Raw genomic sequence first — 27,256 nt, 5'->3', positions numbered from 1 at the left:
AAAGAAGAATAAATCAAACACAAAACCAGCAGAAGAAACAAAATAATCAAAATTAAAGTAGATATAAATAACATAGAAATAAAACAATAAAAATATAACAAAATAAACAACAGAACAGATCAAAAAACAAGGAGTTAAACAAAAACAAAAAGAAAACAGGAGCTGCTTCTTTCAGAAGATCAGTAAAATTGAGAAGCCTTTAGCCAGATTCATTAAAAAAAAGAATTCAAATAAACACAATTACAAATGAATGAGGAGAAATAACAACCAACATCACAGAAAAACAGAAGATTATCAGAGAATATTATGAAAAAATATATATGCTAAACAATTGGACAACCAGGAAGAAATAGACACATTCTTTGAAACATGTAAACTATCAAAACTGAGGCAGGAAGTAATAGAAAATTTGAACAGACCAACGTAATGAATGAAAAAACTTCCAACAAGGAAAGTGTGGGACCAGGGAACATCGCAGTTGAATTCTACTGAACACTTAAGGAGTTAATACCTATTCTTCTTAAACTAGTCCAGAAAAATACAAGAAGAAGAGAAATTATCAAATTAATTCTGTCAGTTTTTGATAAATGAGTTCAGACAATCACAGGACACAAAATCAACATGCAGAAACATGCAGACATTGTGTGTGTGTGTGTGAGAGAGAGAGAGAGAGAGAGAGAGAGAGAGGGAGTATGTGTAAGAAAAGCCAGTTATATCCCCAGCTCCTCAAAGTAATGGCATTATGAAGAAGATGACGTGCAGTGTCCAGGGTCTGGTGTTTCAGCATGTGTCTTGAGTGTGTGTTGCATGTGGTCTGCTCTTGCGTTTTGGCTGCTCTATCCTGTAGGACAGTCATCCGCGTGGGCTCCCCTTGACGATTATGAGCAGTGTTTCATCCCTGGCTTGAACGTGGTGGGTTTTAAGTAGGTGTTCTCTGGGCTGTTTGTGAAATAAGACCTGACACGACCTCCACAAGTTCTTGAGCCCTGGGGAAATCTGTCATGCACAGTGTTGTTACGAGCAGAGATTTGTGCTCCTCCTCTGGGTCAGGGGCCTACCCTCATGGAACTGAGGCAAGTGTAACTGCGAAGGGCTGTTCCACTAGAGAATGGATGAGTAAGGCTTTGTGTATGCAAGCTAGGCAGCCATTGTCAGTACTGTGCTGATTCCTGCAGGTGGCTCTGTGTTTATGATGAGGGTGGGGGAGGGGAATGATGCTGGTCAGTCCCTTTGTTCCTGGAAAGATGTCTGCATGAAATGGCCTCTCAGGGAAAACACTCTGAGAAGAGCAAATAATTTCCTCACTGTGTGCCCCAGGTGCTCTTCAGATCTGTTTCCTTGCTGTGTGCCCCCAGGATGCTTGCTTGCCTTCTCTCCAGGAACAGCACAGTGCCCTCCAACTCAGCCAAGCCCAGTGACCTCTAAGATTCCAAGCCCTGCTGGTTCAAGAACTCGGGGAAATCAGTCCCTCTTTTTTTCCCAGCCAGTGTCCTGAGGGAAATGTTCTCATGGTGCATTCTCCTGTGTACTCCTATTTTGCCCTTTTCTGTGATCACAGCTCATCCCCCGCCATACAGCCTGTAATATTTGATTCTCTGCTAAACCACATTTTCACACTTCCTACCTTTTTTGATGTGGTCTCTTTCCTCACATTAGTTGTGGAGTTGTTGTCTCTTCAGTGGATTTCTGAGGTATTTAGGATGATTTGATAGTTACCTAGTTCTTTCTTGTGACAAGGTGAGCCTAGCCTCTTCCTATCTTGCCTCCATCTTCCTGTCTCTCTATTCTGAAAATATTCATTTTAATATGCATCTCAATATGGAAAGTAACAGGTTTTGGCAAAGATATGTAAAATTTTCTTCACAGTAAAGGAAACAATCAACAAAACTAAAATGCAGCTTAAGGAATGGTAGAAGATATTTGCAAATGACATACCTGATAAAGGATTAGTATCCAAAATCTACAGAAAACATACCAAACTCAATTCCCAAAAAAACAAGTAACCCAGTTAAGAAATGGGCAGAAAACTTGAATAAACACTTTTTCAAAGAAGACATCTTGATGGCTAACAGACACATGAAAAGATGCTCAACATCACCTATCATCAGGAAAATACAAATAAAAACCGTGATGAGATATCCTCTCAGGCTTGTCAGAATGGCTAAAATTAACAACAGGAGAAACAACAGGTGTGGGGAGGGTGCAGAAAAAGGGGAACTATTTTGCACTGTTGGTGAGAATGTAAAGTTGTGCAAGCACTATGGAGAACAGTATGGATGCTCCTCAAAATGTTAAGATAATAGAACAACCCTACAATCCAGCAATTGCACTGCTAGGTATTTACCCAAAGGATACAAAAGTGTAGGTTCAAAGGGATACATGCACCCTGATGTGTATAGCAGCATTATCAACAATAGCCAGACTATGGAGAGAGCACAAATGTCCAAAAATTGATGAATGGATAAAGGAGAAGAGTATATATACACAATGGCATTTTGCTCAGCCATCACGAAGAAGAAGAAGAAGAAGAAGAAGAAGAAGAAGAAGAAGAAGAAGAAGAAGAAGAAGAAGAAAGAAGGAAAGAAAGAAGAAAAGAAAGAAGAAAGAAAGAAAGAAAGAAAGAAAGAAAGAAAGAAAGAAAAGAAATCTTGCCATTAGCAATGGTGTGGATGGAGCTAGAGTGTATTATGCTAAGTGAAATAAGTCAGTCAGAGAAAGAAAAATACCATATGATCTCACTCATATGTGGAATTTAAGAAACAAAATGGGTGAACGCATGGAAGGGGGAAAAGAGAGATAAAGGGAAACAAATCATGGGAGACTCAACTATAAAGAACAAACTGGGGGTTGATGGAAGGAAATGGGCTGGAGAGAGGCTGGATGGGTGACACGTGTTAAGGAGGGCACTTGTTAGAATGAGCACTGGGTGTTGTATGTAATGATGAGTCACTGAATTCTCCAGAAACCAATAATACACTGTATGTGAACTACCAAAAATTTAAGTTAAAAAATTATAACTTTTGCATTGCTAGTAGGAAGTAAAATGGTGCAGAAAAACAGTATAAAATACTATAAAATGTAATTTTGTAGAGTGGTGCAGAAAAAATAGTTTGGAAGATCCTAAAAAAAGTTAAATATAGAATTACCAGATGATCCACTAATACCACTTCTAGGTTTGTACCAAAAGGAAATATGAGCAAGAACTCAAATAAGTACTTGTATGCCATTGTTCATAACAAGATTAGTCACAGTAGCCAAAAACTGAAAACAACCCAGACACTGGGGTGGCTCAGTCAGTTAAGCACCTGCCTTCGGCTCAGGTCATGATCCCAGGGTCCTGGGATCGAGTCCCACATCAGCCTGCTTCTCCCTCTGCCTACCATTCCCCCTGCTTGTGCTCTCACATGCTGTTTCTCACTTTCTCTCTCTGACAAATAAATAAAATCTTAAAAAAAAATTGAAAACAACCTAATTGTGAATCAACAGATAAATGGATAAACAAAATGCAGAATATAAAAACAATAAAATGTTATTCATTCATAAAAAAGAATGGAGTTTAAAACATGCCACAGTGTGTATCTACCTTAAACCATTGTGCTGAGTAAAATCAGCCAAACATAAAAGGTCAAGTAGGTATGATTCCACCTATATGAAGTACCTAGAATAGTCAAATTTACAGAAAAATAAAATAGATTGGTGGTTACCAGAGGATAAATAAGTAAGGAACCAGAATTTTCATTTAATGTATGTAAACTTTCTGTTGGGATGATGAAAAATTTTGGAAATAGGTAATAGTGAAATTTGTATAACATTGTAAATGGAATCAATGCCACACAATGGTGTAAATGATTAATTTCATATATTAATAAAACAGTAAGAAAATAATGCATCTCCAAACTATAGCCTGCATTACCCATGTTTGAAAAATACATCAGCAACTTTTTTAATTTGAAGCTGAGAATTTCATTTACCTCTACAAATTTGTCATATATATTACACAACTTTTCTTTCTTTGACTGATCAAACATTACCTTCCATTTCTTAAAAAGAAGTATTGGTTCAGAAAAATACACTGATACCCAATATCACAAGTAGAAAAAAGGAAAAACTCTAGTGACCCAAAATATTTACGCTATTGCTCTATATTAAAAATTAGAAATTATATTTTTGTTTTCATGAGAATTCTTGATGTTGAAATAACATAAATTGTTATAAAAATAAAATATACATATTTCATTATCTTGTGAATTTAGTCACCTCATTATTAGTAAGAACAATATCATTAGTTCTGCAAAAAAAAAATAAAGTTTCCAACTTCAAGTTATAATGTTTACAAAAGAAATCCCACTTGTTTCAAAGCCAACTTTTCTCACCATGTTAAGGGCAATGTGAAATTATGGGCTTATGACTCATACACGGACAGAGATCTACCGTAATATGTGCCATCACTGTTGGTCTGCCAGTTAACATAAATCTTCCTGATTTTTGCTTCCTTAAGTTCACCAGTTCTGCCTGTCAGCATCTATTACCATTGTTTGATTGTCTCTCATTGTCAAATATAAGGAAAACCTAATGTTCAACCCTATCATTAGTAATGTCTTGTCAAATGAATCAGAAGTGTTTTGCAAGCTTTGTTTGTAGCCTTGGCCACCATTAATTTATGATCTTTGATGAAAATGTAGCAAAAACAAAAACAAAAACAACAAAAAACCCTACAACATAGCTGTTACAGTTCTACTTCTGAAATAGGTTGTTGCGTTTTAATAGATAATTAGGTTTTGTTACCAATTCCTTGTTCTTGTCACCCACTGGGAGCACCTGAGTTTCTACCCTATTCAGGTATAACACATTTTAATTTTCACAGAATCCAAAATCCTTGGTACTTTTGTTTTGTTTGGGGTAACAGAGCTTGTCAATAATATATATTTTTAATGAAAACACTAAGTGGTAGTGGTTATGCAGCAAATCTCATGCTTCCAAATTAGTATTCCTTGCCTCCCCTATGTAGCACCAATTGTTTTCCCCTGGCAATCAGGATCCAGCGTCCTGATTAATACAGAATCTTATTCTCTGTACATGGATCAATCAGAGCAATATTGAGTGAAGCTATCCCTTATTGCTTTCTGGACTTAAGTGATACGGTTCTGGGGAAATACAATCACGTATTGGTTTCTAAAGTATCTACACCATTCTGTATATCATGAACACATGTTCTTGAGACTTTGATTAGGTGTTCTACCATTTTATCAGGTTAGCTGCTCTCAGATGAGTTGGCAATACTAGTTATTCCCTGGATACGAGCCAGTTCTTTTAACCAGATAAAGTTAATTCCTGTGTCAAAGGTAATGTGTGTGATGCCATAATGAAAGAGATGGTATTCCAGTGAGCATGCAGATAATGATAATTGCATACTGCCTTATAAGGACACATTATGGACCTCTCTGTGGATGGCTGGCATACCCAAGGGATTATGACATTTCAGTGACTCATCAGTTTTATCATTGGCTCACTAAGTATGCAAGTGTTGGTAGCAAGATAAGCTATTGTTGAGTCCATGCATGGCTATTTATCCTTGTATCATCGCCTGATAGCTACTCTTCATAAGCCTATTGAAGAAACAGAAGAGCTTTCATTTAAGAGAAGGGCATGAATCTGCCAGTTCCAGCATCTTTTCTCCTTGAACATTGAGTGATTAGATAGAAATGTCAAATGAGCCATGCGCAAACAGAACAAGGGGAATAAGTACATTAACTTTACTTCTTTCATCTCATTTCTCCTGCTATCCCCTGCCACTTGTCAAACCCAATAGGAAGTCAAAAAGGGAAGTAGCCTGTGTGATGTAATCTAAAGCAGCCCTCCACTAAGGAATAGAATGAGACATAGGAGAACATGCCTGGGAAGGAGGGATGAACAAACAGAACAATCATCACAGACATAAGAAGAATAATAGTTAACTGGAAAAGAAAAAAAAAGTGCCCACTTTTGTTAATCATGAAGACAGAATTTCCAATGTTCAGCCCTGAAATTTCATTAACTAGCATTATAAGACGACACTAAGGCTACATAATTCCTCTTAACTAGAAGAAAATAATAATGGAATAAATATGTTTTTATACACGACAATGTGTATTATGTTTTTTTTTCTATAAACAGATTGAGAGTAAGAAGCACTATGCCTCATATTGTTCTAAAGCTGTAAACCTTTCTTCCAGCACCATTACACTAGTTCAGCTTATGTACCTATTATCCCAGCATAACTGCTAACAGCAGTTAGCTTTTCTTTCATTTTCCAAATTGCTCCATGGAGGAAAAGTCTATGCATTTATCTTACTGTGAGCTTACTTCCTTATAATAGTTAAGTGATTCTAAAAGAAATAATTCTAAAAATGAATGTTCTTAAAACCACTAAACTGTACACGTAACAATGGTTAATATAGCAAATATATCGTTATATGTATTTTAACACAATAAATAAAAACATGATGATACAATATCTCTACCCTACATACAAGTATCTTATGCAGGAGGGTCAACTTACCCTAGCCAGGCACGTCAGATCCCTTCCCTGACTTTGCAAGCTAGAATTTAGGTTCAGTACCTGATGAAATGGGTTAATGTGAAGTCCCCTTGTGGATGTAAAAAGTCTTTACGTCAGAAGCAAAGGAGTCAACAAACAGAAAGAAGCAAATATAAGAGATCGGAGTGAAAGGCCTAACAGCTTTTAAATGCTGGTCAACATGAGGACTGCATTTGTTGTTTGGTGAAACTCTCAAGGGATTCTCTATACCAGCAAACACCCCCCCCCCAAGACTTACATAGAATTGGGTTTTTGTAACTTGCAGCCAAGCTAATCCAGAATTCAAATTTAAAAATCCATGAACAGAACTAAGAATATAATGATATACTATTATACCATTATGGCATAGTATAAAACTTATGGTATACTATAAGAGAGTGAGGATTTATTTTATTCCAGACTGGGCAGTTGGCAGCATGTAATGTAGGTATCCGGCACTTGGTTAAGTGATTTTATATATATATATATATATTTTTTTTCTTGTTGCTCATACATTTTTTGTGAGCATGAAGCTTTTAAGAAATTTCGTAGGAAATTTCTTAGTGTATCAGAGGGTTTTAAATAAATCCTGTGCCCTTCGGTCAGAGAGAGGAAAAAGAAATGTTTCACTTATTTAAAGTGTTATCACACCTAAGAGAAAAAAGACGGATGTCTAAGATGCAGTGTATCAATAAGACTTTTCTACTTAAAGCTAGGCTTAGATCATTGCTCATAGCCAACACCTAAATTACTAATGGATCTTTACAGATAATGTGCAATTGTGAGATGCTGAAAGTTATAAACAAATCTAGGAGAATTGTATTTCCCTCTTCCTCATACCTATTACTGTGCATACCCTAAATAAATCCCCATTATAAGGCACGTATCAACCCTCTGACATGAGAATAAAGAAACCTCATTCCAAAAGAGAACATCCCTACCTCTCTATGCCACCTTTTTACCAGAGGTCAAGCCCAAGTACCAGAAGCTGAAACTTAGGTATTATGTATAGTCCTGGGTCTGGTGATAGGAAACAAAATTTCAGGATCCAGATACAAAGAAAATAATAATTCAACAATATATCTCATGTTGTACATTAGCAAACTAGATTGTCAATCCCCATCACATATCATCAAACAGAGCATGAACTAGGATTCTAGCTAAGTTTGGTTTTGATGAAAGATAGGAGCAGGGAACATTATTCCTGGGTAAGGGGCCAAATTTTTAGGTGCTAATGTCCAGGTCCAGTTGAAACCCCAACAAGAAATTATCTTTTTAGGCTATAACAAACCAATATACTTGCTGTTTTCTAAAAAATATTGACTAAAGGTAGAACAAGAGAGGAAATTTCCAAGGAAGTTAAAATTGGGAACATGAAGATTGATTGACTAAATAAATACTTTTCCTTCAGGAAACTAGTCATCAAATGGCTATGAGAATTTCTCTTTGATGTTTGATCCTATTTTTCTTGTACCACAGGTAATGGTGCACACTGTGGAAGAGTTAACACTCTATGGTGTTTCATTTTCCATTAACTAAATAGGATGAAGTATTTCCTCCTCAATATATATTATGAGTTTTGTCAATCTTTACATCAGACATCTGAATTAAGGTTGTGGATGGGAAGGAAATATCAACGCTTCTGCACTAAGAAAGGTCATCATCCAGTGGTCCTCATTTGGAGTGAAATGGTTTTGTATTACCTCACTGAGAGTTGACAACAAGACCAGAAACTCATAGGAAAGTCCTGCTTTGCAACTGTCCTTTACTAAAATAATCACATATGACACTTCATTTAAAAAAAGTAGCTATAATTTATTGTTTTCCAAATATCTTCATGTAAACTAAGTAACAATATAACTCTGTGACAATCTAAACATAGATTGCCTTGATATTCTAAAAAGAAGCACAAATTCGGCAATATATTAAAATGTTCACCTTATCTATATTGTGTAAGCATTAGACAAAATAAATGGTAGTTTATGTAATAATATTATACAAATCAGCATAAAACTTAACTGTATGTAATGAAAGATAGAAAAAAGGCAACTAAGAGGTATTTTTTAGTGTTCTTCTATTTTATGTGATGTGAGCAAAACTCTTTTCCTTCTGGAAATCAATTCCTTTGAAAAACATACTTGTGGCCACATGTGCTGGATCCTGCAAAGGTCAGATGGCTAAAGCCAGGCAGTAAAATTGTATCGCTGCTATATTTCAAATTTGAAGGAAGTCAACCTTTCTTCGTTGATCAATGTTAGAGTAAAAAGTCAGAAACTGAATCAAAGCCTGTGGCCTACATGTGAAAAAGTTAGTCTACCAGGAATCTGAAGAAGCTTTTTATGAAAAGAAAAAATAAAGAGCTGAAAAATGGCAAAAATAAGTCCAGGAACCAATTGTTTTCTTTTGGATTCTTATCTATTCTGACATTAAGTATTTTGTAACAAAGAAAATGTTATCTTGACATAAATATTATTTTTTTGGGAAAGATAAAGATAAATAAATTACCAAAGTACAATCAAATTTAAAAGGGACAAGAGACCAATGAGGTCTATTTATCTCTTACACCTCTGAGATAGTGAATTTCTAAAGAAAAATACATGTCAGTTTCATTGGGGAGGGAGCTCTTTGTAGCTGGAAAAAAATAAGTTCTTCATATAGAAGAAAATGTTTGGACTGACATAAACATGCAGATGATAAAAGGTAAATGTATAGAAAAGAGTGATACATAAACATAAAGAAAAAGAAAAATGCGTGGAATGTTGCTTAATACTAGGTAATAATTGACATTTAAAAACCTCAGGTTTTAGGGGTACCTGGGTGGCTCAGACAGTTGGGGGTCTGACTCCGAGTTTCAGCCCAGGTCATGATCTCAGGGTCCTAAGATCAAGTCCTGAGATTGAGGCTTGGGTCAGGCCCCATGCTCACATGGAGTTTGCTTGAATTTCTCTCTCTCCCTCTGATGCTCCCTCACTCACACTCATGCATTAGTTCGCTCTCTCTGTCTCTCAAATAAATAAATAAAATCTTTTTAAAAACCTCAGAGTTAACACCTTAATTGTTTATAACCTTGTGAGTACCAGTGTGTCTTGCCTACAAGACCACAGATCTGAAAAGCTTATTTTTTCTGTAATTGGAGAATATGAAATTAATCAAGTAATATACACACATATAGGCCTTCAATACAACACTATTACTTTAATTACAACACATTGTTAAGCAAAAGTACTGCCACCACCATATGGACTACTATATATAGTACAATAAGTGCCACTACCACCAATACCAAAATACTTTTTTTCATATTTATTCAATCATCTTGAAATACAAGATCATATAAACCCGGTTTAACTATGTTATTTTCATTATAAATAATAAACACACATAAATATATCTTTCCTCCACTGATAGAATAAATTTCAGAACTCATTCTTGGCAAAACTAAAAATACTCAAGTTTGGGGTGATTCAAAGATACTATTACTTGGACCTCATTTGTTTGAGGAAGTTCTGGCCCTTGGCCAAGCTGTCCTTCAGTGCATCTTTCATGGTTTCATTCCGTAGACTGAAGATGAAGGGGTTCAGGAGTGGTGTGATGACACTAGAGAGGATAAAGAGGATCTTGTTAAGATGCAAGCTGCTCTTCTGGGAGGGCCGGACATAGACAAAAATGGAGATCCCATAGCCCATGGAGATCACAGTGAAGTGAGAGGCACAGGTGGCAAAGGCTTTGCGTTGACCTTGTCTTGAGGGTATCTTCAGAATGGTGGAGATGATGTAAACATAGGAGACCACGGTGAGGGAGAGGGAGCTGAGGAGCAGGACAAGAGAGGTGAGGAAGTCCAAGAGTTTAATGACACTATAAAAATTCAATAAAATACAAAGTATGATAAGAACAGATGAACAAAATAACAAGAAAAGAAAACAGAAAACAACAAAATGATAATAGTATTTTTTATTATTAATAAGTTTAATCATAAATAGTATAAACTTCTGAAGTAAGCGAAATACAGTAGCTAAATGGATAATCAAACAAGACCCAACTATATGCTGTCTACATGAGATGGACCTTAGATGTGAGGACACTCCTAAGATGAAAGTGAAGGGATGTAAAAAAAGACATTCCTTTCAAATGTTAAACAAAAGAGAGCAAGAGTGGCTATACTTATATCAGACAAATTAGAGTTTCAGACAAAAAGTTTTGTGAGCAATGAATAAAAGCATTAATAATGATTAAAGTGTCAGTTTGATAGGAAGGTGTATGTGTATGTATCTATATGTACAGCTATCTAATCTATAGCTACCTATCTATCTATCTATCATCTACTCCAACAAGAAATTTTAGCAAAGGAGTGGAACAAAAAACTTGAGACTGACCACACAAGAAGACAAGAAAGATAGATTAATTTTATCTGCACCATTCTATCACAGAAACCGGCTTTACTCAACACCAAGAAAGAACATCCAAGGACAGGGTAGTGAACAACTTCTCCAGCCTTTTGGGGCACCACACAAAGGTCCCACTTCAGCTTTACCCCATTCAGGCTAACAAATCTGACACAATAGACATAGCTAGGAACAAGGACGAAAATAAAGGGCTAATAATAGGAGCCATGAAGAAGGATATTTTGTGGTTCACAATAACCTGCTGAACAGACAAACCCTGAGTCTTTCACCACTGAAGGACCAAATTCCAGCATAGCTGCCAAAGAAAACCTGCAGATTTCACCTACTTTCACCCACAGGTATTCACATTTATTGATGCCAATTGCTTAAATTCTTCCTCATTCCCTCTTCCTTTCTCGTACATCAGAGCCAAGGAACAAAAGCAGATTCCAGCTCAGGTCTCTATGGCTTTGTGATGTAAAATGACAGTGATGACTCCTGAGACAGACAGTGCTGTGCATGCACTTCAGCCTAGACCCTCCAACTGTGCAGTTGCACATTGCCAACCTGACATCTCCAGCCTTCAATGAAGTGTGCATGTCAAGATGGACATTGTGCAGCTATTGACAAGCACACTGAGGGACATAACCCTCAGAGCTGCTTGTGAGCCCACATCAAACCCTGTTTCTTTAGCCCTGGTGTATACCACTGCATTCATCTCTAGCCAGCCCCTCCATCCAGGTTTTTATCTTTATGTACCCAGGGTGACACACATCCCCAGTCTCCACTGCAGTTTGCAAGCCCAACAGAGATTGTGCATCCATGAAAGTACACCAAACTCCAGGGTCCCGAAAGCTCACATTCATTGAGGTAGTGTTTGGTGCTATCAGTTGTTCCTTTTCATGAAATTTGCCAACACATGTGTGTCTGTAATTTACCCTTGCCCATACATAGGCACCTGCATCTGGCAATATGTGAAAGTTTTTCTTTATTATAGTCTGTTCAAAACATCTGAAAGAAATGATAGCTTCTTTGAATGTGTACAGAGGGGTACCTCAGTGGCTCAGTCGGTTGAGTGGCTGCCTTTGACTCAGGTCATGATCTTGTGGTCCCAGGGTCAAGCCCTGCATCGGGCTCTTTTCTCAGCGAGGAGTCTGCTTCTGCCTCTGCCTCTCCCTCATGCTCTCGCTCTCTCTCAAATAAATAAATACAATCTTTAAAAAAAATGTGTAGAGAACTCTGCAAAGATACAAGGGTAACACGAAATGAAGAAAACATGACTCCACCAAAGTAATACCGTACACCTCTAGTAACTGGAACAAAAGGAATGAAAAACCAGAAATTGCCTGAAAAATTCAAAATAATTGTTTGAAGGCCGCTCATAGAGCTACAAAAGAGCACATATAAAGAAGCTGAATAAATCAAGTAGGCAAGAATAAAATATGAAATTCACTAAATAGAAGACACTAAAAAAATACAAAAGAGAACTTTTGCAGATAGATATATATAAAATAATTCAATAGTGTATAAACCTGTTGAATTACTATGTTGTACACCTGAAACTAATGTAACATTGTTTGGTAACTATACTCAAATTTAAAAAAAAAAGTCACTAAAGTGTTTCAAAAGTACAGTTCAAACCGAAAGAAAGAATGAGTTGAAATACATATCAATTAAAATTATACAGAAAAAGATAACTTCAGAGCTAACAAGAAAAAAAAAGTGTATTTTACACAACGGTATTCTAGAAGGTTTTTAGCAGATTTCTTGGAAGAGACCTTAGAGGCCAACAGAGAATGGTATACTATATTTAAAAAGTTGAAAGAAAGATGGTGTTCCAGGGTGGCTCAGTTGGTTAAGGGTCTGCCTTTGGCTCAAGTCCTGATCACTGGGTCCTGGTATCAAGCCCTACCTCAGGCTCCATGCTCAGTGGGGTGTCTGATTCTCCCTCTTCCATCATTCCTCCCTCTGCCTGTCTCTCTCTCTCTCTCTCTGTCTCTCTCTCTCTCTTGTTCTCACTCTCTCAAATAAATAAAATATTTTTAAAAATTTTAAAAATGCAGCTGAAAGAAAGGAACCACAAATCAATAGTTTTCCCAGTAAAGTTTTTCTTCAAAAATGAAAATGAGATGAACACTTGTCTTAATAAACAAGAGCTGACATAATTAATCACTGTTAAAACTGCTTTATAATAAATGTTTAAAGAAACTATTCAAGTTGAAATGAAAGTGTATAATTGGTTATATAAATGCATAGTAATATATATAAATTACACCACATTCTTTGAGGAAAGAATAGATTAAGATTCTGAATGCCCTAATACTTTAATGCAGTCCTGCGTTAATTGCACAATGCCAGGATAAATGTTAAAAAGAAAATGTATTAAAAATAAATAGAACTCAACAGAGTAGGTGTAAAGGGAACATACCACAACATAATAAAGGTCCTAAATGCAAAACCCACTATGTACAAAATACACAATGAGGATAAAAAAAATGAGAGCTTTTCCCCTAAGGTCAGGAACAAACAAAAATGTCTACTCTCACCATTTTATTCAACATATTCTAGAATTCCTAGCCAGAGCAATCAGACAACAAAAATGAATACAAGGCATCCAAATTGGTAAGAAAGAAGTCAAACTTTCACTATTTACAGATAACATGATACTATGTGCAGAAAACTCTAAAGAATTCACCAAAAAACTATGAGAATAAGTGAATTCAGTAAAGTCTCAGGATACACAACCAATATAAAGCAATCTGTTGCATTGTATACTCTAATAATAAAGCATCAGAAAGAGAAGTAAAGAAAACAATCCCTTTTAAAATTGCATGAAAAACAATAAAATACTTGGGTGGAACAGAGTAGAAAACTCAGAAATAAACCTACAAATAAACAGTGAATTAATCTTTTAAAATGGGGGTGGGGAAGCCAATGGGAGAAAGACAGTTTCTTCAACAATTGGTGCTGGGAAACCTGAACAGCAACATGCAAAAGAATGAAACTGGACTACTGTCTTATACTATACACAAAAATAAATCAAAAACAGATTAAAGACCTAAATGTGAGACCTGGAAACATGGAACTAGAAAAGAGCAGAGGCAGTAATTTCTCTGACATCAACCATAACAACATTTTTCTAGATATGTCTCCTGAGGCAAGGTAAACAAAAGAAAAAATAAACTATTGGAACTACATCAAAATAAAAAGCTTCTGCACAGGGAAAGAGACAATCATGAAAACTTAAATACAACCTAATGAATGGGAGAAGATATTTGCGAATGACAAATTCAATAAAGGGCTAGTATCCAAAATATATAAAGAACTTATAAACCTCAACACCCCTCAAAAATAATCTAATTAACGAAAGGCAAAAGGCATGAACACGCATTTGTTCAAAGAAGATACAGATGAACAACAGGTACACAAGACACTCATGCTTTATTTTCAGGGAAATGCAAATCAAAACCACAATGAAATATCACATTGCACCTGTCAGAATGGCTAAAATAAAAAACACAAGAAGCAACAAGCATCAACAAAGATGTGGAGAAAAAGGAACTCTCAGGCACTGTTGGTGGGAGTGCAAACTGGTACAGCCACTCTGAAAACCAATATGAAGGGTCCTCAAAAGGTAAAGAATAGATTTGCCCTATGATCCAGTAATCACACTACTGGGTATCTACCCCCAAAATACAAAAACACTACTTCAAGTTATACATGCAACCCTGTATTTATTTCAGGATTATTTATAAAAGCCGAATTATGGAAGCAGCCCAGGTGTCTATTGACTGATGAATGGGTAAAGAATAACTTTTCTATATATACAATGGATTATTATTCAGCCATAAAAATAGTGAAATATTGTCATTTGCAATGACATGTATGGGAATAGAGAGTATAATACTAAGCCATTTAAGTCACTCAGAAAAAGACAAATGCCATATGATTACAATCATATGTGGAATTTAAGATGGGAACAAATGAATAAAGGAAAAAAAAGGAGAGAGACAAACCAAGAAATAGTTTCTTAAGTGTAGAGAACAACCTGATCATTATCAGAGAGGAAGTGGTTGGGGGGATGGGTGAAATAGATGATGGGGATTAAACTACAGTTATCAAGATGAGTACTGAGTAATGTACAGAATTGTTGAGTCAGGGGTGCCTGGGTGGCTCAGTCAGTTAAGTGTCTGCCTTCGGCTCAGGTCATGATCACAGGGTCCTGGGATCTAGCTCTGCATTGGGCTCCTTGCTCAGCAGGGAGCCTGTTCCTCCCTCCCTCTGTTGTTCCCCTTGCCTCTGTACTTTTGCTCTCTCTGTCAAACAGATAAATAACAAACTCTTTAAAAAATTTGTTGAATCTCTATATTGTACACCTGAAACTAATACAACCCTGTATGTTAACTATACTGGAATTCAAATTAAAAGAACATTGAGATAACACCTTACGCCAATTAGACTGGCAAAAATTGACAAGGTATGCAGCAACAAATGTTGGAGAGGATGTGGAGAAAGGGGAACTCTCTTACACTGTTGGTGGGAATGCACGTTGGTACCGCCACACTGGAAAACAGTATGCAGGTTTCTCAAGACATAAAAAATAGAGCTACCCTATGACCCAGCAATTGCACTACTGGGTGTTTACCCCAAAGATACAGATGTAGTGAAGAGAAGGGCCATAATGACCCTAAAGTTCACAGCAGCATTGTTCACAAGAGCTGAACTGTGGAAGGAGTGGAGATGCCCTTCAACAGATGAATGGATAAAGAAGATGTGGTCCATATATACAGTGGAATATTACTCAGCCCTCAGAAAGAACGGTTAGCCAACATTTGCAGCAACATGGGCATGACTGGAGGAGATTATGCTAAGTGAAATAAGTTAAGCAGAGAAAGACAATTATCATATGGATTCACTCATTTGTGGAACATAAGGAGTAGCTGGGAAATCAGTAGGAGAAGGAAGGGAAGAATGAAGGGAGGGTAAACAGAGGGGGAATGAACCATGAGAGACTATGGACTCTGGGAAACAAACTGACCATTTCAGAGGGAAGGGGGGTGGAGGATTGGGATAGGCTGGTGATGGGTATTAAGGAGGGCACTTATTGCATGGAGCATGGGGTGTTATATACAAATAATGAATCATGGAACACTACATCAAAAACTAAGGATGTACTGTATGGTGACTCACATAATAAAAAATTTAAAAAAATTCTTAAAAATAGACGAATATACCAAAAACAATTTATTAGAGGTTTCAAAAAATAACAAGATATGAATGATTACTCTCAATGGATGAAAGGGGTAAAGGAAAGTGCAGAAATTTTGAATGCCATTGCAGCTGAGTTGTTATTGGATTAAGCAGTCCATTATCAATAAGGGAATTTACATAAGTCTCATTGTAATTACAAAGTAAAACCTAAGATAGTTTCACAAAACATAAAGAGGAGAAAATCAAAGTATGCTATTATGACATAGCATCCATTACGAGAGAGGAGAACAGGAGAGGAAGAAAAAACTACAAAATATCCAGAAAACCACTAATAGCATGGCAATAATAAAAAGTTATCTATGATAATTTCTCTATATGTAAATAGGTTGATTTCTGCAGTAAAAAAATGTGGGTGGAAAAAATCAAGAACTAAATATGTACAATGGTTTCACTTCAGTTTAAGAAAACATATAAGCTCGGAAATGAACCACGAGAGACTTTGGACTCTGGGAAACAAACTGAGGGTTTTAGACAGGAGGGGTGTGAGGGGATGGGCTAGCCCAGTGATGGGTATTAAGGAGGGCACATATTGCATGGAACACTGGATGTTATATGCCATCAATGAATCATGGAACACTACATCAAAAACCAATGATGTAATGTATGGTGACTAACATAACATCATCATAATAAAAAAAAGATTGACAAGGTCAGAAAAAAAATAAATGATGACAGAGAAAAAGATGTTCATGTAAGTGGAAACCAAAAGAAAATAGGGATAACTCTATTCATAACAGACAACATAGACTAAAGCCAAAATTTGCAACAAAAGACATAAAAAGTTAGTATGTGATGACAAAAGTGTCAGCTCATCAAGAAGACATAGCATAAATACATACTCACCCACCAATGGATCACTTAAATATGTTAAGCAAATAGTAACAAATTTGAAGGGAGACAGTGACAAAATTACAACAGTAATAGGGTCTTCAATACTCCCTTTTCAAAGATAGATAGATTATACTCCACACAAAATCAACAAACAAATGTTTACTTGAACCATACTTTAGTCCAAATGGACCTAACATGTATACAGAAGACTCCATCCAACTATAGGAGAATAGTCTTCTCAAGTGCTCATGAACATTCCTCCACAATTCATTATATAATAGTTTACAAAGCAAGCCTTATAAACTTAGGGAGGATTGAAATTGCACCAGTATCTTTTTTCCCCCAAATATAATGGTATGAAACCAGAAATCAGTAAAAGGAGAAAAAACTGGAATGTTCATAGATGTATGGAAATTAAACAGTAGATTTCTGAACAGCCAATGGATTGAAGGAGAAGTTTAAAAAATCTCAAAACAAATGAAAATAGAAACAAGAGTATACCAAAACCTATGAGATGGTGTAAAATCAGTTGTTAGAGGGAAGCTTATCATGATAAAGCATATATTAAGAAAATAGAAAGATATCAAAAAGGCAACCAGAGATCTGTACCTGGAGGAACTAGAAAAAGAACAAAATAAGCCCAAAGTTAGCAGAAAGATGAAAATAATAAAAATCAGAGTGCAAATATGAAATTGACACCAGAAAAACAATAAAAAAAGAACAATGACACTCAAAAGTGATTTTATTAAAGATAAAAAATAGCAAACCTTTAGCTCGACTAAATAAAAAAGAGAGAAGACTCAAATAAATGAAATCAGATATGAAAGAGGAGACATTACACGGATACAACAGACATACATAGGATTGTGAGATTGCTATAAACAATTAATGCCAACTATTCAGATAACCTAGAAAAATGGATAAAATATGTAGAAATATACAACCTACAGAATCTGAATCATGAATAGAAAACCTGAACCAAAAAATGAGTAAGGAGATTGAATCAGTAATTAAAAACCTAACACAGAACGGTTCAAGAAAAAAATATTTTCACTGGTGAATTCTACCAAATATTTGGAGAAGAATTAACACCATGTTCTTAAATTTTTCCAAAAAATGATGAGGACAGAAAACTGCCAAAGTAATTCTATAACTCCAGCATTGCTGTCACCAAAGACAGATAAGGACACTAGAAGAAAACAAAATTGTTCAACAATATCTTTAATAAAATAAGATGAAAAAAATATCAACATAATATTAGCAAACCAAAATCAATAGTACTTTAAAAGGATCATACACAGTAATCAAGTGAGATTAATTCCTGGGATGAAAGGATGTTTCAATTTATGAAAATCAAAAAGTGATGCATCACATTGATAGAATGAAAGATTAAAAAAAAAGATAGATGCACAGAGGCATTTGAGAAAAGTTAACACAATTTCTGATAAAACTCTCAACAAATTAGGTATAAGGGAAATGTATGTCAGCATATTACAGACCATATGTAATAAACACACAGCTAATGGTATGGAAAGTTGAAAGGTTTCCCACTAAGACCAGGAGAAAGACAACTGTGCTCATTCTCACTAATCCTATTCAACACAGTTCTGGAGTCCTAGCTGGAGAAATCAGACAAAAAAGGAAAAAAAATATCCAAATTGGAAAGAAAATAAGTATTTTTTTCTGCAGATTATATATCTTATACATAAAAAGCCCTAACTATTCTATCAAAATACTGTTAGAACTAATAAACAAATTTAGTAGTTTCTGGATACAAGATCAACATAAAGATCAGATGAATATCTATACAATCCACACAATACAATGAAATATCTACAATAGTAATAAAGAGGGGCACCTTGGTGGCATAATAGGTTGGGAGTCTGACTCTTGGTTTCAACTCAGGTCATGATCTAAGGTCATGGGTTTGAGCCCCACGTCAGGCTCTGCCCTCAGCACAGAGTCTGCTTGAGACTCTCTTTCCCTTTGCCCTTTTACCCCAGAATAAATAATCTTAAAAAAAAGAGTAATAAAGAAAATAATCCCACTTAAAATAGCATCAGAATAATAAAATAAATTGCAATAAATGTAACCAAGGAGATGAAAGATCTATACACTGGATACTACAGGGTATTGATGAAAGAATTCAAAGTCACAAATAAGTGGAAAATATTCTGTGTTTATAGATCAGAAGAATTAATGTTATTAAATATCAGTAATCCCCAAACCCATTTATAGATTCAATGTAATACGCTTTAAGGTTCCAACGGTATTCTTTGAAGAAACAGAAAAGGAAAAAGAAAAAAAACCTGAAAAGATTTATATAACCGTGAAACACCTCAGAAAACTGAGGCAACACTGAGAAATAACTAATCTGGGGGCATCACACTTCCTGAATACAACATACATCAAAAGGTTAGTAATCAAAACAATATGGTGCTGGCATAAGAACAGACACACAGGGGCGCCTGGGTGGCTCAGTCGTTAAGCGTCTGCCTTTGGCTCAGGGTGTGATCCCGGAGTTATGGGATCGAGCCCCACATCAGGCTCCTCTGCTATGAGCCTGCTTCTTCCTCTCCCACTCCCCCTGCTTGTGTTCCCTCTCTGCTGGCTGTCTCTATCTCGGTCGAATGAATAAATAAAATCTTAAAAAAAAAAAAAAAGAACAGACACACAGACAAACCTAACAAAATTCAGAGCTCACAAAGAAACTCACACATATATAATCAACTAGTGTTTGATAAGGGAGCCATGAATATTCAAGGAAGAAAATATAGAGTCTTCAGTAAATGGGTTTTACAATAGTGGATATTCACAAGGAAAGAAATTGTATTCGACCCTCTATCTTACGTGACTCACAAAAATTAACTTATAGTTGATTGAAGTTTTTTTTTTATGTTTTAAGGTTTTTATTTTTTTTCTTGTTACTTTTTATTTAAATTCCTGCTAGTTAACATACAATGTAATATTAGTTTCAGGTGCAGAATTTAGAGATTCGACACTTACATACAATATCCAGGGCTCATCACCATGGAAATCATATGCCTGGCTAGATAAGATTTAAAAAACACATGCCTCCTTGAGTGAGCATAGTTGAAAAGCAAAGGAGTGTCCAGAAGACTGGGCCCCTTTAAGGTTTCTGCTATGAAAACAGCTGGATCCTCCTTGTGCCTCAATGCACTCATTTATCTTTGGAGGTCACATACCCCACACCCTCCCTGCCTGCACGCTCCTCGCCAGCACAGCCTGTTCCAATCACAGGATACTCCCTATGTCACTGTCCTGATCATTAAAGCTTCACATTCCTTTTTTGTTTTTTCTTATTCCCTTGTGGTATTGATAACATTCACAATAAAGGTGGAGGCAGAGTCTGGCTCCTGACCTTTCACCACTAGAGCATCTGGTCCCCAGGCTACCACCTTTCTCCTACTAAGGTGTCTGGAGTAACCTTTTCATCGGCCACCTCAGGATTTGCTGGCCAAACCCGACAATCACAAGTGCCCTCCTCAATCCCCGTCACTTATTTAACCCATCCCCCCACCAAGGATCAGTGTGTTTTCTAGAGTTAAGCGATTGTTTGTTGGATTGACTTTCTCTTGCTTTTTTGCCCATTTTCTTTGTTTCTCAAATTCCACACATGAGCGAAAGCATATGGTATCTGTCTTTCTCTGACTGACCTACTATGCTTAGTCTAATACTCTGTAGTTCAATCCATGGTCTTGCAAATGACTAGATGACATTCTTTTTAATGGCTGAGTAATATTCCATTTTATCCAGATATGCCCCGTTCTTTATCTACTCATCAGTCCATGGACACTTGGGCTGTGTCCATGATGTGGCTATTGTAGCTAATGCTGCTATAAACATCAGGTTGCATGTATACATTTAATTTCATATGTTTGTATTATTTGGGAAATACCTAGTACTGCCATTGCTGGATCATAGGGTAGCTCAATACTTAACTTTCTTTTTTTGATAATATTTTTTATTATGTTATGTTAGTCACCATGCAGTATTACCTCAGTTTTTGATGTAATGTTCCATGATTCATTATTTGCATATAACACCCAGTGCACCATGCAATACGTGCCCTCCTTAATACCCATCAAGTTTCTGAGGAAACCACATATTGTTTTTCCAGAGTGACTGCATGAGCTTTCATTCCCACCAACAGTGCACGAGGGTTCCTTTTTTCTCCATGACCTTACCTTCACCTGTTGATTCTTGTTGATTTTAGCCATTCTGACAACTGTGAGATAATATCTCATTGTAGTTGTGATTTACATTTCCCTGATGATCAGTGATGTTGCACATTATTTCATCTGTCTCTTGGCTATCTGGATATCTTCTTTGGAAAAAAAATATATTAATGTCTGCTACTCATTTTTCTCTCTCTCAAGATATTATTTAAATTCAAGTGAGTTAACATGTAGTATAGTATTAGTTTCAGGGGTGGAATGTAGTGATTCATCACTTGCATATAACTCTATTAAGAAGATGTGGTCCATACATACACTGGACTATTACTCAGCTACCAGAAAGAATGATTACCCAACATTTTCAGCAACATGGATGGCACTGGAGGAGATTATGGTAAGTGAAATAAGTCAAACAGAGATAGACAATTATCATATGGTTTCATTCATTTATGGAACATAAGAAATAGCAGGAAGATTGGTAGGATAAGGAAGGGAAGAGTGAAGGGGGTGTAAACAGAAGGGGGAATGAACCACGAGAGACTATGGACTCTGGGAAACAAACTGAGGGCTTCAGAGGGAAGGGGGTTGGGGGATTGGGATAGGCCAGTGATGGGTATTAAGGAGGGCACATATTGCATGGTGCACTGGGTGTTATACAAAAGTAATGAATCATGGAACATTACATCAAAAACTTGGAATGTACTGTATGGTGACATAACATAATAAAAATTATTACAAAAAATAATAAAAAAAGATCTTTATGTTTTTTGGATACTAAACATTAATGGATAAAGCCCTTTACAATATTCTCCCATTCCTTAGGTTCTCTTTTAACTTTGTTGATTAAACTTTTTTATTCTGATGAAATCCCAATTGTTTACTTTTGCTTTTGTTTCCCTTACTTCAAGAGATATATATGGAAAAACTTGCAGCAGCCTATATCAAAGAGGTTACTGCCTGTGTTCTCCTCTAGGGTTGTCATGGTTTCAGTTCTTACATTTAGGTCTTTAATACATTTTGAATTTATTTTTGTGTATGGTGTAAGAAAGTAGTCCAGTTTCATTCTTTTGCATGTTGCTATCCAGTTTTCCTATACCTATTTTTTTGAATACTGTCTTTTTCCTTTCAGATATTCTTTCCTCCTTTGGCTAAGGTTAGTTGACTATATAGTCATGGATTCATTTCTAGGATTGCCATTCTGTTCTATTTTTATGTATCTATTTTCCTGCCAATGCCATACCATTTTTATCACTACAACTTTGCAATATAACTTGAAATCTGGAATTGTGATGCTTCCTGCTTTTCTTTTCTCCTCCAGGTTGTTTTGGCTATTCAGTGTTTTACGTGGTTCCACACAAATTTCAGGATTATTTGTTCTAGCTTTCTGAAAAATGTTGTTTGTATTTTCATAGGGATTGCATTAAATGTGTAGATTGCTTTGGGTAGTATAAATATTTTCTAATCCATGAGCATGGATGGCTTTGCATTTCTTTGAGTCAACTTTAATTTCTTTCATTACTGTTTTATAGTTTTCAGAGTATAGTTCTTTCAACCCTTTTGTTAGGTTATTCCTAGGTACCTTATTGTTTTAAGTGCAATTGTAAATGGGATTGCTTCCTCATTTCTATTTCCACTTCTTCACTTTCGATGTTTAGAAATGCATTGATTTTGTACTCTGCAAATTAACTGAATTCATATACAAGTTCCAGCAGTTTTCTGGTGGTGTCTTTCAGGTTTTCTACATTGAGTATCATGCTGTCTGTGAATAGTGAAAGTCTGACTTTTTCCTTGTTGATTTGGAAGCCTTTGATTGGTTTATTTATCTATTTACTGTGTCTGATTGCTGTGGCTAGGACTTCCAGTACCATGTTAAATAAGAGTGGTGATAGTGGACATCCCTGTCTTGTTCCTGACTGTAAAGGAGATACTCTCAGTTTTTATTCATTGAGGATGATATTAGCTGGGGTTTTTTCATACATAGCCTCTATCATATTGAGGTACGTTCCTTCTAACACTACTTTGTTGAAGGTTTTTATCATGAATATATGTTGTACTTTATAATTTTTTTTCTATCAGTTGAAATGATCATATGATTTTATGATTTTATGACTTCTTATTTTATTTTATTTTATTAATGTAGTATGTCACACTGATTGGTTTGTGAATACTGAATCACCCTTGAGACCCAGAAATAAATCCTACTTTCTTGTGGTGAATATTTCTTTATAACGTATTTTTGGATTCAGTTTGCTTGTATTTTATCTAGAAATTTTGCATCCATGTTCAGCAGGGATATTGGCCTGTGGTTCAGTTTTTTAGTGGAGTCTTTACCTAGTTTTGGAAACAGGGTAATGCTGACCTTAGAAAGTAAATTTGGAAGTTTTCTTTCCCTTTATATTTTTTGGAATAGTTTGAGAAAAAATAGGTATTAACTCTTCTTTAAGTATCTGCTAAAGATTTTATTTGTTAATTTGACATAGAGAGAGAGACAGAGAAAGCACAAGCAGGGGAAGAAGCAGAGGGAGAGTGAAGGAGAAGGAGAAGAACAGGTAGACTCCCCCCTGAGCACAGAGCCTGACTTGGGCCTTGATCCTAGGACCTTGAGATCATGATGAGACCTGAAGTCAGACTTTAACCGACAGAGCCACACATGCAACCCTCTTCTTAAAATATTTTTGAAAGATTTATTTATTTATTTTACAGAGAGAGAAACAGAGAGGGAGAATGAGTAGAAGGAGCAGAAGGGAAGGGAGAGAGAACCTTCCCACCTGCAGCTTGCCCAAGGGCTTGATCTCATGACCCTGAGATCATGACCTGAGCTGAAACCAAGAGTTGGACACTTTACCAACGGCATCACCCCGGAACCCCTTCTTTAAATGTTTGGTAGAATTCACCTGTGAAGCCATCTTACTGTGGATTTCAGTTTGCTGAAAGTTTTTGATTACTGATTCAATTTCTTTGCTTGTTGTCAGTCTGCTCAAGTTTTTTATTCTTGTTTCAGTTTTTGTGATTCACGTGTTTCCAGGAATGTATCCATTTTTCTGGGTTGTGCAATTTGTTGGCATATAGTTTTTCATAATATTCTTTTATAATTCTTTATATTTCTGTGATGTTAGTTATTTTTCCTCTCTCATTTGTGTTTTTATTTATTTGAGTCCTTTCTTTTTCTTTTTGATTAGTCTGGCAAGAGGTTTATCACTTTTGTTACCTTTTCCAAAGAACTAGCTTTTCTTTTCATTGATCAGTTTTATTCTTTTTCTTTATATGTCATTTATTTTTGGCTCTAAACTTTATCATTTCCTTCCTTCTGCTAGCTTGTGGCTTCATATTCTATTATTTTACTACCTCCTTTCCACCTCATGATGTTTTTCTTACTTCTAAAGATAGGTCTGTATTGATATATACTTCCTTCTTAGGACTACATTTGCTGTATCCCAAAGGATTTGGACCATTGTATTTTCATTTTCATTCATATATATATATATTTTTTTCATTTCTTCCATGATTTTATGTTTGACCAATTCATTGTTCACTAGGATGTTGTTTAACTTCCATACATTTGTGGTCTTCCCAAATATTTTTCTTGTGGTCGACTTCCAGCTTCTTAGTCTTATTATCAGAAAGGTGTATGTTATGATTTCAATCTTTTTTGCATTTTTTGAGGCCTGATTAGTGACCTAGTATATGATCTATTCTGGAGAATTTTCTGTGTGCACTCGAAAAGAGAATGTGTATTCTGCTCCTTTGGATGGAATGTCTGTATATGTGTCTTAAGTCCATGTGGTCCAGTATTTCATTCAAAACCATGATTTCCTTATTTGTTGTCTGCCTAGATGATCTGTCCATCTATGTAATTGGGGTGTTAAGTCCTCTATTATTATTGCATTTTTATCAATGAGTTACTTTATGTTGTTATGGTTTTATATGTTTGGGTGCTCCCATGTTGGGTGTATGAATAATTACAATGGTTCTGTCTTCCTATTTGATTGTCCCCTTTATTATGATATATTTCCTTTCTTTGTCTCTTGTTACAACCTTTATTTTAAAGTCTAGTACGTCTGCTATTTTATTGCTACTCTGCCTTTCTTTGACATCCATTTGTATGATAAATATTTATCTAGCACCTCACTTTCAATCTGCTGGTGCCTTAGGTCTAAAATGAGGCTCTTTTAGACAGCATATAGCTTGTTTTGTTTGTTTGTTTTGTTTTGTTTTTGTTTGTTTGTTTAATCCATTCTGACAATCTATATCTTTTGGTTGGAGAGTTTAGTCTATTTACATTCAAAGTAATTATTGATAGATATGTATCTAGTGGCATTTTATCATATCCTTTGTTGTTATTTCTGGAGGTTTTCTACGATCCTGATTCTCTTTTTGTCTTTGTCACATTTGTTCCCTTCACTCAAAGAATCTCCTGTCATATTTCCTGTAGGGCTGGTTTAGTGGTCACAAACTCCTTTCCCCCTCCCCAACCAAGGAAACTCTTTATTTATTTTATTCTGAATGATAGCCTTGTTGGATATCTTATTCTTTGTTGCAGGTTTTTCTCATTCAGGACATTGAATATATCATGACACTACCTTCTGGCTTTCCAGGGTTTGTTGGGAAAGCTCCAGCTAGCCTTACGAGTTTTTTCTTGAAATTTAAGGACTTATTTTGTCTTTCAGCTTTTAATACTTGTTCTTTATCACTATATTTTGCAAATTTAATTGCAATATTTCTTGGTACTGTCCTGTTTTTGTTTATTTTAACAGTCATTCTTTGTGTATCCTGGATCTAGATGTCTGTTTCCTCCTCCAGATTAGGAATGTTCTCAGCTATGATTTCCTCAAGTAAACTTTCTGCCCCCTTTTCTCTCTCATCTTCTTCTGGGAATCCTATTATAGAAATGTTATTACAGTTGATGGAATCACTGAGTACCTTAAGTCTATTCCTGTATTGCATAATTCTTCTTTCACTCTTTTCTTCAGTTTCATTATTCTTTTTTTCATCATTGGGAGCTCTGGGTCACTAATTTATTCTTCTGCTTCTTCGAACCTGCTGTTCATTGTATTTTCCAGTCTTGTTTATTGCACTTTTTATCTCTAAATAATTAAGTTTTAATGTGACACCTTGAATATTTTATTATAAGTAAAAGTTTTAAAAACACTATTTGAGAAGTTGATAATTCTTTTTAATATTTTCTCTCTGTGATAAGGGTCTCACTGACGTCTTCTATTCTTTTCTCAAACCCAGTGTCTGTCCTTATAATTGTTTTTTTAAATTTTCCGTCAGGCATGTTACTTTTAACTGTCTTGCTTAAATCTTTGGCCATGACCTCATCTTGTTCTTTTATTTAAGATAAAGTCCTCCATCTTGGAATTTGTCTTATCTTTTCCTCCTTCTGTTTGTTAGAACAGCTATATATGTCTCTTGCTCTTTCTTAGATGTGGTCTCTTTCCTCCCCTTAGTTGTGGTTTTCTGTCAGTGTTCCACGCAATTTCTGGGGTATGTGATAGTTATCTAGTTGTGTTCATAAGAAAAGACTAGCCTAGGATCCTCTTACTCCACCTTTGTCTTTCTCCAATTCCTTGTAAATCCTCTTTTGGTTAGTCAATGTTTGATGGGCATCAGGTAGTGGTAAGCAACAGTGTGGTTCAGATATGTGTTCTGCAAAAGTACACTACCCATAGAGAAAAGTTCCAATAGCTAAAGTGTAAGTTCTGATTTCAACTGGACCAAGTCCTGGTGCTTTTTCCACAGCATGTTTCTGAGTCCACATGGCAACACCAGGTGGGTGGTGACACTCTCACTGCCACTTTGCAGCTGAGCGAACTTAGTCTGCAGATAAACTAACATGCTCAAGATATGGCAGGGAGAGATTTGAATCCTCCAAACTTTTGGCGTCTTTAATGAAAGATTGAAATGTAAGATGAATCTGTAAAGACCTAGAAGAATACACAGGAGAAAAGGACCTTGGCATTGGTCTCGGCAATTACATTATGGGTATAATACCAAAAGCACAGGCAACAAAAGCA

The sequence above is a fragment of the Ursus maritimus genome, unplaced genomic scaffold (assembly GCF_017311325.1).
Source record: "Ursus maritimus isolate PB19 unplaced genomic scaffold, ASM1731132v1 scaffold_5, whole genome shotgun sequence".
Lineage (NCBI taxonomy): Eukaryota > Metazoa > Chordata > Mammalia > Carnivora > Ursidae > Ursus > Ursus maritimus.
Note: the sequence above shows the minus strand (reverse complement) of the source record.